The following is a 13,244-nucleotide window of genomic DNA, read 5'->3' on the forward strand; positions in this document are numbered from 1 at the left end:
GTTATGAAATATTTTTCAACTTAACGAACAAAAAAATTTCTGATTACGAACAGAAATTCGCGAAACACATGACGTCACGAACAAGTTGACTCCCACCGTCTCTCTCTCTCTCTCTCTCTCTCTCTCTCTGTATATATATATATATATATATATATATATATAAATATATATATATATATATATATATATAGACCGTTTCAATGAGGGTAAACAATAACAACGCTACTGCGCATGTCTGTTCCTTTCGCCTTTCCGGTAGCGCCACTTTTAAACATCCATCCAGCTGTCAACATGACGAGCTCGTACTTTTCGAGTCTCCCGAACGCGGAACAAACGCGATATTAGCAGAAATGAATGATAGGTCATCAAGTATCTTTACCAGACCCTTTTGAGGAGAATTTAAGAAGTGTTTTTCCGCTGACCTAAAACGTTTGCCTGAGGTAACATACCCAGACGTGTATCACTACCCTGTTGAAACGGAGTGTGTTTACACCAGAGAGGCAGTGAAAGTACACCGCAGTTTGGACGCATACAATTAATTATTAAAATCATTATTGTGTCATCTCCCCTTTTGTGTCTGTTGAGTTAAGAGCCATTATAATATGATAAAAATATGACAAACCACAGTGAATTACTTCTCATCTGAATTAGAACATATTAGCTAATGCTAAAACGATTTTTTATAGCCTAACTGGAAATACATGAAATATTTTACAGTAAGCACAATGTACTCATAAATAGAATGTTTACTTTTTGTATTACAAAAGTAGAACCATGTTTCTTTACAGGTCTGTGTGTCATTTAATAATTAAGCTAAGCTAATTATTACAGCTAATTAAGCCGTTAATATAATTCCATAGTGACATTTCCCCAAAATATAGTCCTATAAATTTATGGCTTTTACATCGTATTCTCAGGAAAATGTAAACTTTTTAAGGCTTATGTTAGGTTTATGTTTGTTCTATTAATACAAATATTAAGCGCCTGCATATTTTAATACACTTAAGCTAAACGTCAGGGACAAGACACCAAGAGAACAGCGTTTAAGTGAGTACATTTGTTCACAATATTTTATTATGAAATAATATATATTACATTTATTATAAGAGTTGATGGTGGGTATCCAGCCGGCTCTATTTACAGCAGCAATCCAAGCGTTTCGCTGTGCGTGGTCTTTTGGAAATCTGTTCACCTTAATTTCTGAAAGCAAGTTTGTACCTGGCCTGAGGGAACATCCGACAACCGAACAACACGGTCCTAACTTTAATTTAGACATACTGTCAGTAAATCACAACTGAACTAGCGCAAAAGAATTGAAGCAGTTGTGGTCAATCGCTGTTGTTCTGAGCGCTGTTTACCACCAAGCGGAAGCGTCTTAGGAACATCAACGTCACTTCCTGGACTCATGAATATTCATTTGAAACGGTCTATATACAGTGTATCACAAAAGTGAGTACACCCCTCACATTTCTGCAAATATTTTATTATATCTTTTCATGGGACAACACTATAGAAATCAAACTTGGATATAACTTAGAGTAGTCAGTGTACAGCTTGTATAGCAGTGTAGATTTACTATCTTCTGAAAATAACTCAACACACAGCCATTAATGTCTAAATGGCTGGCAACACAAGTGAGTACACCCCACAGTGAACATGTCCAAATTGTGCCCAAAGTGTCAATATTTTGTGTGACCACCATTATTATCCAGCACTGCCTTAACCCTGCTGGGCATGGAATTCACCAGAGCTGCACAGGTTGCTACTGGAATCCTCTTCCACTCCTCCGTGATGACATCACGGAGCTGGTGGATGTTAGACACCTTAAACTCCTCCACCTTCCACTTGAGGATGCGCCACAGGTGCTCAATTGGGTTTAGTCCATCACCTTTACCTTCAGCTTCCTCAGCAAGGCAGTTGTCATCTTGGAGGTTGTGTTTGGGGTCGTTATCCTGTTGGAAAACTGCCATGAGGCCCAGTTTTCGAAGGGAGGGGATCATGCTCTGTTTCAGAATGTCACAGTACATGTTGGAATTCATGTTTCCCTCAATGAACTGCAGCTCCCCAGTGCCAGCAACACTCATGCAGCCCAAGACCATGATGCTACCACCACCATGCTTGACTGTAGGCAAGATACAGTTGTCTTGGTACTTCTCACCAGGGCGCCGCCACACATGCTGGACACCATCTGAGCCAAACAAGTTTATCTTGGTCTCGTCAGACCACAGGGCATTCCAGTAATCCATGTTCTTGGACTGCTTGTCCTCAGCAAACTGTTTGCTGGCTTTCTTGTGCGTCAGCTTCCTTCTGGGATGACGACCATGCAGACCGAGTTGATGCAGTATGCGGTGTATGGTCTGAGCACTGACAGGCTGACCTCCCACGTCTTCAAGCTCTGCAGCAATGCTGGCAGCACTCATGTGTCTATTTTTTAAAGCCAACCTCTGGATATGACACCGAACACGTGGACTCAACTTCTTTGGTCGACCCTGGCGAAGCCTGTTCCGAGTGGAACCTGTCCTGGAAAACCGCTGTATGACCTTGGCCACCATGCTGTAGCTCAGTTTCAGGGTGTTAGCAATCTTCTTATAGCCCAGGCCATCTTTGTGGAGAGCAACAATTCTATTTCTCACATCCTCAGAGAGTTCTTTGCCATGAGGTGCCATGTTGAATATCCAGTGGCCAGTATGAGAGAATTGTACCCAAAACACCAAATTTAACAGCCCTGCTCCCCATTTACACCTGGGACCTTGACACATGACACCAGGGAGGGACAACGACACATTTGGGCACAATTTGGACATGTTCACTGTGGGGTGTACTCACTTATGTTGCCAGCTATTTAGACATTAATGGCTGTGTGTTGAGTTATTTTCAGAAGACAGTAAATCTACACTGCTATACAAGCTGTACACTGACTACTCTAAGTTATATCCAAGTTTCATGTCTATAGTGTTGTCCCATGAAAAGATATAATGAAATATTTGCAGAAATGTGAGGGGTGTACTCACTTTCGTGATACACTGTATATACAGTGAGTGAACATTCGGACAGCGGACGGTGTTTTTCCGGTGTTTTCTTTATATTTTGTAAAATTCTATATTAAAATGTCCCCAAAGAATGTGCAGAGAAAGCGTAGTGGTGAAGAAAAAATAAAAATAAAAAATCACTATTTGTTGTGTTGCATAATTACTCCTGCCAGTAGCTGTCACTGTGTATCAGGCAGAGGGGACAGTGAGTGAGAGAGAAGAAGGAAGTCACTGAGTAAAATATTCTTTCTTTCGTGCAATTACACCTACAAAATACAACACTATTAAAATAAAGAAGGAAATAATACAGAAATATGTGTTATTGTTGTTTCTGGTAGATACATTTTATATAAAAAGAAGGAAATGTATTATGGTGTATAGTACAGCACACATACTGTACTGAAATGTGCGTGTTTTATGTACAGTACTACTGTGTATTGTTGTTTATTATTGTTTATTACAGTAATGTCTATTCTATAATTTAAGATATACTTGTATTTATAACAAAAAAGGTGATTTGGGAGGTTTGTTTGATTGTTTATTAGGATTTTACCGTCATGTTTTTACACCTTGGTCACACTCATGACAGAAACGGCAGTCACTCACCACACAAGATTCACTGTCAAACACAGTCATGGACAATTTTGTATTTCCAATTCACCTCACTTGCATGTCTTTGGACTGTGGGAGGAAACCGGAGCACCCGGAGGAAACCCACATGGACACGGGGAGAACATGCAAACTCCGCACAGAAAGGACCCAGACCGCCCCACCTGGGTATCGAACCCAGGACCTTCTTGCTGTGAGGCGACAGTGCTACCCACTTAGCCACCGTGCAGCCCCTGGCACGGATTAATTCTATTTACATTATTTCTTATGGGAAAAATAGGTTTAACTAACGAACATTTTGACTTAAGAACAGCCCTTAGAAACCAATGAAATTCATAAGTCAAGGGTCTACTGTACTGAATATGTGTCTGATATGACAGATTATTTAACCAGTTATCGGATGCAATCCAGGCCAAAAAAGGGGTGGTGCATTGGAAATGTAACCTGTTCTTCTTGACTGTATTTGGAAATGTAACTTGTTCCTGATTGTACTGTATTATATGTCACCTCATCCTGATCCTGTTCTATAGATAGTTTTTTACATATTGGCACAGATATTACTTATATAAATTGTTTTAAAATGTTGGTACAGAATTTACTTATATAACTTGTTTTTGCATTTTTGTGTGGTCAGGTGCACTCTGGGGGGTATTCCAGAAAGCGGGTTAAGTGATTAAACCGGGTATAAGTTAACTCAGAATTAATGAAAACTCGAGGTTTTCCGTTACAGAAACCGAGATTAAAGAGAGCCTGTGTCAGTTACTATAGCAACTTACGCTCTGAAGCTAACCTGCTCGCTGGCAGGTTAACTTAAACCTAACCCGGGGTTACTCACACTTTTCTCATGTAAACCTGGCGTGTCCTTTCCTCCAGGATCCAGTGGCTACAGACGCGCAAATTATTCGATGAGATCTTAGTCGGGAACGAGTCATTAAACTCAGATTAATCATTTCCCGATGAATTTCTTCGCAAACCTTTCCATTTATATCACAGTCAGTCAATTCGGGGAGAGTGGGGACGGTTACAACAAGGGGCAGTTGCAACGTTATTAATCACAATAATCACAATATTAATAAAAAGTCTTGTTATAACATTAATTATAACATTATGGATGTAATGTTATGGATTAATATAGAATACCTTTAACACACAAACACACACTTTAGTAAATATATATATATATATATATATATATATATATACAGTGCCTTGCAAAAGTATTCAGCCCCCTTGAACTTTTCAACCTTTTGCCACATTTCAGGCTTCAAACATAACGATATGAAATTGTAATTTTTTGTGAAGAATCAACAACAAGTGGGACACAATCGTGAAGTAGAACGAAATTTATTGGATATTTTAAACTTTTTTTAGAAATAAAAAAACTAAAAAGTGGGGCGTGCAATATTATTCAGCCCCTTTACTTTCAGTGCAGCAAACTCACTCCAGAAGTTCAGTGAGGATCTCTGAATGATCCAATGTTGACCTAAATGACTGATGGTGATAAATAGAATCCACCTGTGTGTAATCAAGTCTCCGTATAAATGCACCTGCTCTGTGACAGTCTCAGAGTTCTGTTTAAAGCGCAGAGAGCATCATGAAGACCAAGGAACACACCAGGCAGGTCCGAGATACTGTTGTGGAGAAGTTTAAAGCCGGATTTGGATACAAAAAGATTTCCCAAGCTTTAAACATCTCAAGGAGCACTGTGCAAGCAATCATATTTAAATGGAAGGAGTATCAGACCACTGCAAATCTACCAAGACCCGGCCGTCCCTCTAAACTGTCAGCTCAAACAAGGAGAAGACTGATCAGAGATGCAGCCAAGAGGCCCATGATCACTCTGAATGAACTGCAGAGATCTACAGCTGAGGTGGGAGACTCTGTCCATAGGACACAATAAGTCGTACACTGCACAAATCTGGCCTTTATGGAAGAGTGGCAAGAAGAAAGCCATTTCTCAAAGATATCTATAAAAAGTCACCTGGGAGACACACCAAACATGTGGAAGAAGGTGCTCTGGTCAGATGAAACCAAAATCGAACTTTTTGGCCACAATGCAAAACGTTATGTTTGGCGTAAAAGCAACACAGCTCATCACCCTGAACACACCATCCCCACTGTCAAACATGGTGGTGGCAGCATCATGGTTTGGGCCTGCTTTTCTTCAGTAGGGACAGGGAAGATGGTTAAAATTGATGGGAAGATGGATGGAGCCAAATACAGGACCATTCTGGAAGAAAACCTGTTGCAGTCTGCAAAAGACCTGAGACTGGGACGGAGATTTATCTTCCAACAAGACAATGAACCAAAACATAAAGCAAAATCTACAATGGAATGGTTCACAAATAAACGTATCCAGGTGTTAGAATGGCCAAGTCAAAGTCCAGACCTGAATCCCATCGAGAATCTGTGGAAAGAGCTGAAAACTGCTGTTCACAAACGCTCTCCATCCAACCTCACTGAGCTCGAGCTGTTTTGCAAGGAAGAATGGGCAAAAATTTCAGTCTCTCGATGTGCAAAACTGATAGAGACATACCCCAAGCGACTTGCAGCTGTTATCGTTATGTTTGAAGCCTGAAATGTGGCAAAAGGTTGAAAAGTTCAAGGGGGCTGAATACTTTTGCAAGGCACTGTATATGTGTGTGTGTGTGTGTGTGTGTGTGTGTGTGTGTATATATACATACATTGTATCACAAAAGTGAGTACACCACTCACATTTCTGCAAATATTTTATTATATCTTTTCATGGGACAACACTATAGAAATACAACTATTACAGATAAAACTCTTGTTTGTCTGTAATAAAGATCAAAGATAAATGCCACAGAATAACAGGTCTGTCTTTATTAATAAAGATTAAAACTGGAAAGTAATAAAAAATAGCTCTGCACTATCTTCAGGATTCCCAAGGGTTAGTGGCTGCATGGATGGAGCCCACATTCCCATTAAAGCACCAGCAGAAAATGAAAAGGATTATTTGAACAGCAGACAGAATATCCCTCCATGTACAGGTAGTGACCATTATCTTAAAAAAAAGTTAATTTCCTTGTCCTTATTCTTTAGTGAGAACATTAATATTTATACACCCTTAGCACCGACAACCATCTTAAATTCAAGCAACTGAATTTCTAGCCTTGTCTGTTTTATATGCTCCACCTGAGGATCACACTTTGCAATTTGTTTCTCCAGATGGACCTTGTATAGATCATTTACACCCAACTTGAAAGAAAGAGGCAAAAATAGCATGTTGTGATCAAACATAGCTTTTTGTGCTCTCAGTATTTCAGGTATTTGGTAAGACATTTTTACTGTTCTAAGCTGAGCTTTGGAGGTGAAAGGTCCCTCATCTGATTCGGAACTGCCCATCACATTCTGTTAGAGGACAGTCACACACATTATCATGGTAGATCAAATGAAATGCCATGCTCTATGTTCAACATATACTGTACCTCTGTAGGCCTCCCAGATTCATCCCACTCTGAGGCAGCTGAGATGGTTTCTTTATCGTCCTTCAACAGTGTTTTTTTTTTGTATTAAAGAACATTATTTATACTCATAAGGATCTAGGGACATTTAGATCACTAACAATTGCAGGAGACTCAAAACCACACTACCAATCACTGGAGAGATGGCAATAAAAAGTGTTCAGACTGTACCAATGCAGTTCTTAATATTCCACAGTTTATGCACTACAGACTAATGATTTACATGTAATAAACATGCCTTGAACATAGACAGTTTTTGTATTTCATTTTTATATGCTGCTATGTGCATCTGATCCCACTTGGATTACACCTAGATTGAGTAAATGAAAGGGAAAAACTTGTAAAATCGAGACAAATATTACAACTGACATATTAAACATTTTGCCCTATCCTTCTGCTAAATGTTAAAATATGTTTTGCCATTTACGACGTCTTTTTTACGGACACTGCTGTTTTACTTTTACGTCTAAAACAATTTCATGATCTGCACACGCAAACATTAAAATGAACACTTCTATTGGTGTAAAATATGATGAACTACTACAAGTTTGGTATAAAAGTTACCTGGGGTGCCTGTTGGCTTGGTGGAAACCCACCTGTGGAGTGGATTCTCTACCCAGGATTTTTTCTGATCAGCTTAGCTCCTGCCAAAACTGCACAACCTCCCAGTTGTTGTGAAATGCCGGGATGATGATTTAAAGAGCTGATTAGTTAGGTTGTTCTTGTTCTTTTTCCTTTTGCTATATGTTGCATAGATTAGTGTTGTTAGTGTTGATCATTTATGTGCTGAATGGTCATTTACAGCATATTGCTTGCCATTGCTTGTTAGTTAATAAATTATATTGTTGGGATATTCGCCATCCCTACACAGCAGCACTCGCGTTTTACTTAGGGTACACAGTAAACAACTTTATCGACTAGTTAAGATAAAACACTCGACAACCTTCTTCACTTTGGCTGGCGCAACTACTGCTTCTCGAGTCAGCCGTTTATTTTTAACAAACAAAAACACTGACGTCATCACGTCATACATACTTGATTGGATGCTGATCAACATGGCTTTGTCCTAATAACAGATATGCTTAACACTCCCACTCAGACATGTTTACAGCTCTCTCGCTCTACTGTATAGCGGAAAACAAAATAAACAAAAAGATACATAACTCATTTTGTACTGTACTCAATTACAGTATAACTCAAAACAAAAACATTTTACATACTGGCAGTTTTCATTACTCTCCAAACAAATAACCTCTGACTTTCTCAGATTTGACCTTTGACACTGGTTTGGTAAGTACATCAGCTACCATGTCTGCAGTAGGACAGTAAACAACATTAATTTTCCCTTCTGTGTGTGCAGACCGTACAAAGTGATACTTTATATCCACATGCTATGAGAGGCCGTGTAGGCCATAATTCTGAGTTGAATTCTCTCACACACACTATCATACTCTCTCACACATACCATCATTCTCTCTCACACATACCATCATTCAAACTCAAACTCAAACTCAAACGAAGCTTTATTGGCATGACAAATAATGACATTCGTATTGCCAAAGCAAGTTACAGAGAAATATAACAATAAAAATAAGAAAGAACAAAAATATACAGAACAGTTACATGTGCAAAAAATATAGAATAGAATAAAATATTAATAAAAACAGTGCAAAATAATAACGATAAAAAGTATAATATTTACAATAATGAGGTAGTAAAACAATCAGTTTGTGCATGTGTGTGTGTGTGTGTGTGTGTGTATGAGACATGGTCACCCACTGTCCCTCACCTGGTGGCAGGTGTGTGTATAGAGTGCTGCTAGTGTGCAGCTCTCTCTGTGCTCCCCCAGTAGGTGGGGCAGTTTGTCGGGGTCTGGGAGGGAGGTGAAGTTGGGGATGATGTTGTTAAATTTAGGGAAGAATTGGGAGCGGACGTGGTGGTACTTGGTACACCGGGTGAGGAAGTGCAGCTCCGTCTCTACTGTACTGAGAGTGCAGTGCTGACACAACCTCTCCTCCCGGGGCAGCCAGGACCGGGTGTGTCGCCCCGTCTCCACGGCCAGGTTGTGTGCGCTCAGTCTGTACCTCGTCAGGGTGTTTCTTAATTTAAGGTCGGATACTGCGCTCAGATAATCTGCTGCACTGTAGTGTCTGTTTAGGGCCAAATAACACTGCATTTTACTTTGAGTTTTAGTTTCAGTTTCCCAATAATTCAGATATTTAGTTCTGAGTTTTTGTGTAATTTGGTTTATTCTAATTGGGTTTACAGATTTCTCTTGTTCCTGAGTCTTTATTGTGTTAGTGTGTGTTATTAGTGTGTCGGTGTGTGTTAGAGTGTCTGTGTGTGTTATTAGTGTATCGGTGTGTGTTAGTGGTGTATCTGTGTGTGTTATTAGAGTGTCTGTGTGTGTTAGTGGTGTATGGGTGTAGTGACTCAGGACCAGTTGGATGAGGGGACTGGTATGTTTGCTCAGCTCTTGGTGTTTCAGGGCTTTATAATGATAAGTTCTCTCTCACACACACCATCATACTCTCACACATACCATCATTCTCTCTCACACACACCATCATACTCTCTCACACACACTATTATACTCTCTCACACACACCATCATACTCTCACACACACTATCATACTCTCTCACACACACCATCATACTCTCTTACACACACTGTCATACTCTCTCTCACACACCATCTTACTCTCTCACACACACCATCATACTCTCTCACACACACCATCATACTCTCTTACACACACCATCATACTCTCTCATACTTATCATTGTAGTATATGTGAAAGAGCATAGTAATCCATGTATGAGAGTATGATAGTGTGTAAGAGTGAGTATGACAGTGTGTGTGAGAGAGTATGATAGTGTGTGTGAGAGAATGATGGTATGTGTGAGAGAGTTTGATTGAAACGGAAACGAGTTTGATTGAAAAGGAAGTAATATTAAATTCTCAGTACCTGATTGGTAGAAGACGCGGGATTTCACACACGTCCCGCCTTCCTCATTATTACTGATAGGAGAGGATAGTGGACCGAGAGTGAATCAATGGAGCATTGGCCTGTTAACAACATTTAAAACTTTTCCACCGCTGCCACATCCATGTCAGAAATGTGGATTTAAACCCGACAGCCCGACAGGAATCTAAACGCGGCCGCGGAGGAAGAAATGCGGTGAAGCTTTATATCCGAATCATCAGTGATGCGATCTCCATATCAGCCTCAACCTCAGAGAACAGAGGCTCCAGAGTCAGGGACAGGTGAGTTCATTAAACATGATTCAACTCATTTAGCTTCTGATAGATTCGGGTTTAGATTGGGATATTTTATAAATATTCGTCTTTGTAAGGGACCGTCTGCAAATTACACGTTTTAAACGTTTTAGTAATGCCAAACTAAGTAAGTGAGTTCTCATAAAGCACATTTATAAGAAACTCTGTCTTGGAAGCTTTCTTAAAGAACAATAAATAAAATTACTTTATCATTTTAATGGCTATAGTTACATTAATGTGTCAATACTGCTGCACATGGAAAGCTACAGACTTACAGTCTAACATTTCAAAATCTGTCTCAGTGCTCATTCTAACTTGTACTGTTAAAATTTGTTATATTTCTTTTATTACAGAAAAGTTATGTAATTCATTATAGATTGAGACCAAGCTCTTTTCAGTAACTGTTCTCTAAATATTTGATTGTATTGGGTGAATTGCTATAGACTGGTTTTGAAACTAAATTAAATTTTTGTGTTTTCAGTATTGAACTTTTGATGGCATGAGGAAACAAACTGGTTTCACCAAAGTTGCACGAGGGCCAGAAACTAAATGGCTTCATGATTCACAAGATATTTACATCAAAGGCAGTGTACAGTAGACCATTACATATTTACGGTAAGTTATTTAAAAATAATATAAGCAGTATGTTTATATTGTATATTAATAATAATAAGTAATTTGTAGCCCCCCCCCCCCCCCCCCCCCCCCCATTTTGTAAATGCATTGTGTGTGTGTGTTTTTTTGTTTTTTGTCACCACAGATTTAGAGGACAGTGGTGTGGAGGTTGACACGACAACAGCATCTAGTGACCACAGAAGTACCACACCAGTCATTGTATGACTACAAGGGCTAAGGATACCTTAATCCACCTGAGTGACAGATTATTTGCTGTTGAGACTGTTCTAAAATATTTGGTTTCTGCATGCAACAATAAATAAGAAACATTTGTTTGCTTGGGACAAGATCTTTGTTAACCAGTCTAATAGTGATTTCCTGACCTGTCCATAACTTAATAATAAATATCTAAATATTATATTGGGTGTCCTCATTTTTTTACATTACTGCATTGTTTCATTTATCAGAAATACTTTATGAAGTTTTAATTACTATCACAAATAACTCTAATAACCATAACTAATTGGGAATTTGAACATTGTAAATTCTTTGGCCAGTTGCACGCCCGTGACGGAAGGCATGTCCATTTGGGTCAAGCACTTGCAGCGCATGCCAGTGCTGTTTTCTGATGTTGTAAGACTGTAGTCCTCCTAGCACGTACCTTTCATCTGCATTTGGGGTGGTTTGAAGAATCTTATTAACAATGTCAGCCAAAGCTGCATCAGACATTGCTGTATACTCTCTCTCACACACACACGTCAGTTAACCAATTTGAAGTTGCTGTCTGTGCCTGTATAATTTCCTCCCGATGATTCTAACGGAACCAAGCAACGAATTTCAAGAGACAAACCAAAGGTAATTTGTTTATGTAGTATATTGTACTGATGGCAACCAGGATGACCAGTTCTGATTGTTGGAGGTACTCTTGGAGTAAATATATCCCTGTGTGTAATTTCTACTGATCTTGAGTTTTCATATGAATTTTTTAGGGAACAAAAACATGCATAAAGTGCCTCCAGTGCACCCAAACTTCATTGACTGTCACCTCCTTCTAACTGCTGGCTAATTAAAAGAAAGTAAAAAGTTGTCAGTGTTTATCCATTAAGCTCACAAAATAATATTTCCAGAATCATGCTGGTATGTCCCATGCTGTCAGTTTTCCTTTCAATGTTCTAAATGCATCTCATTGTGATGGACAAAAATAGTAAAACGTCCTCCTCATTACCATTTATTTCCACAAACCAAAGTGACCTTGTAAAAAAAAAAAGGTAGAAAGTAAAAATATCATGTCTAGCTCAACAAAGCTAAACAAAAGTGTAAATTCATTGTTAAAAGGTCTGCTGCCAGATTGAAATGTTTTTTGTAGACCAATTTATGTGCAGGCTCTGTTCTTACAGCTGTATATCAATCAGGTAATCTGACTTCCTGTCCTCCTTCAAACACCTTGATGGTGTGCGAGAGAGTATGATGGTGTGTGTGAGAGAGTATGACAGTGTGTGTAAGAGAGTATGATGGTGTGTGTGAGAGAGTATGATAGTGTGTGTAAGAGAGTATGATAGTGTGTGAGAGAGAGTATGATGGTGTGTGTGAGAGAGTATGATAGTGTGTGAGAGAGAGTATGATGGTGTGTGTGAGAGAGTATGATAGTGTGTGTGAGAGAGTATGATGGTGTGTGTGAGAGAGTATGATAGTGTGTGAGAGAGAGTATGATGGTGTGTGTGAGAGAGTATGATGGTGTGTGTGAGAGAGTATGATAGTGTGTGTGAGAGAGTATGATGGTGTGTGTGAGAGAGAATGATGGTATGTGTGAGAGTATGATGGTGTGTGTGAGAGAGAATGATGGTATGTGTGAGAGAGAATGATGGTATGTGTGAGAGAGTATGATAGTGTGTGTGAGAGAATTCAACTCAGAATTATGGCCTACACGGCCTCTCATAACATGCTTGCTTCTTTGCCTACATACTGGGTTCTTGGATAACAATATCGCCCCCTGGTTGTCCTCATAGATTTTGACCGGTAAATACTGATTACTACCATCCATCCCTTTTAGTAGTTGAACAAGGTACATGCTCTCCTGAGTTGCGGCTGCTAGAGCCATGTACTCTGCTTCACAGGTAGATAGCGCCACTGTTGGCTGCTTCCTGCTCTTCCATGATATTACTGCACCAGTCTCAGTTAAGCTGAAACAATATCCAGTGGTGCTCCTCCTGGAATCAGCTTCTGTC

At 39.4% G+C, this 13,244-nt stretch overlaps 1 long non-coding RNA gene across 1 annotated transcript; it reads left to right on the forward strand.

Annotated features, from left to right (window-relative positions):
- The first annotated feature begins 10,196 nt into the window (after positions 1-10,196).
- On the forward strand, positions 10,197-11,402 carry LOC134314338 (uncharacterized). The gene is made up of 3 exons (XR_010012371.1): positions 10,197-10,392; positions 10,886-11,019; positions 11,165-11,402. It is a non-coding gene; the product is annotated as an uncharacterized LOC134314338 (long non-coding RNA).
- The last annotated feature ends 1,842 nt before the right edge of the window (positions 11,403-13,244 follow it).

This window comes from Trichomycterus rosablanca, chromosome 5 (genome assembly GCF_030014385.1).
Source record: "Trichomycterus rosablanca isolate fTriRos1 chromosome 5, fTriRos1.hap1, whole genome shotgun sequence".
Taxonomy (NCBI): domain Eukaryota; kingdom Metazoa; phylum Chordata; class Actinopteri; order Siluriformes; family Trichomycteridae; genus Trichomycterus; species Trichomycterus rosablanca.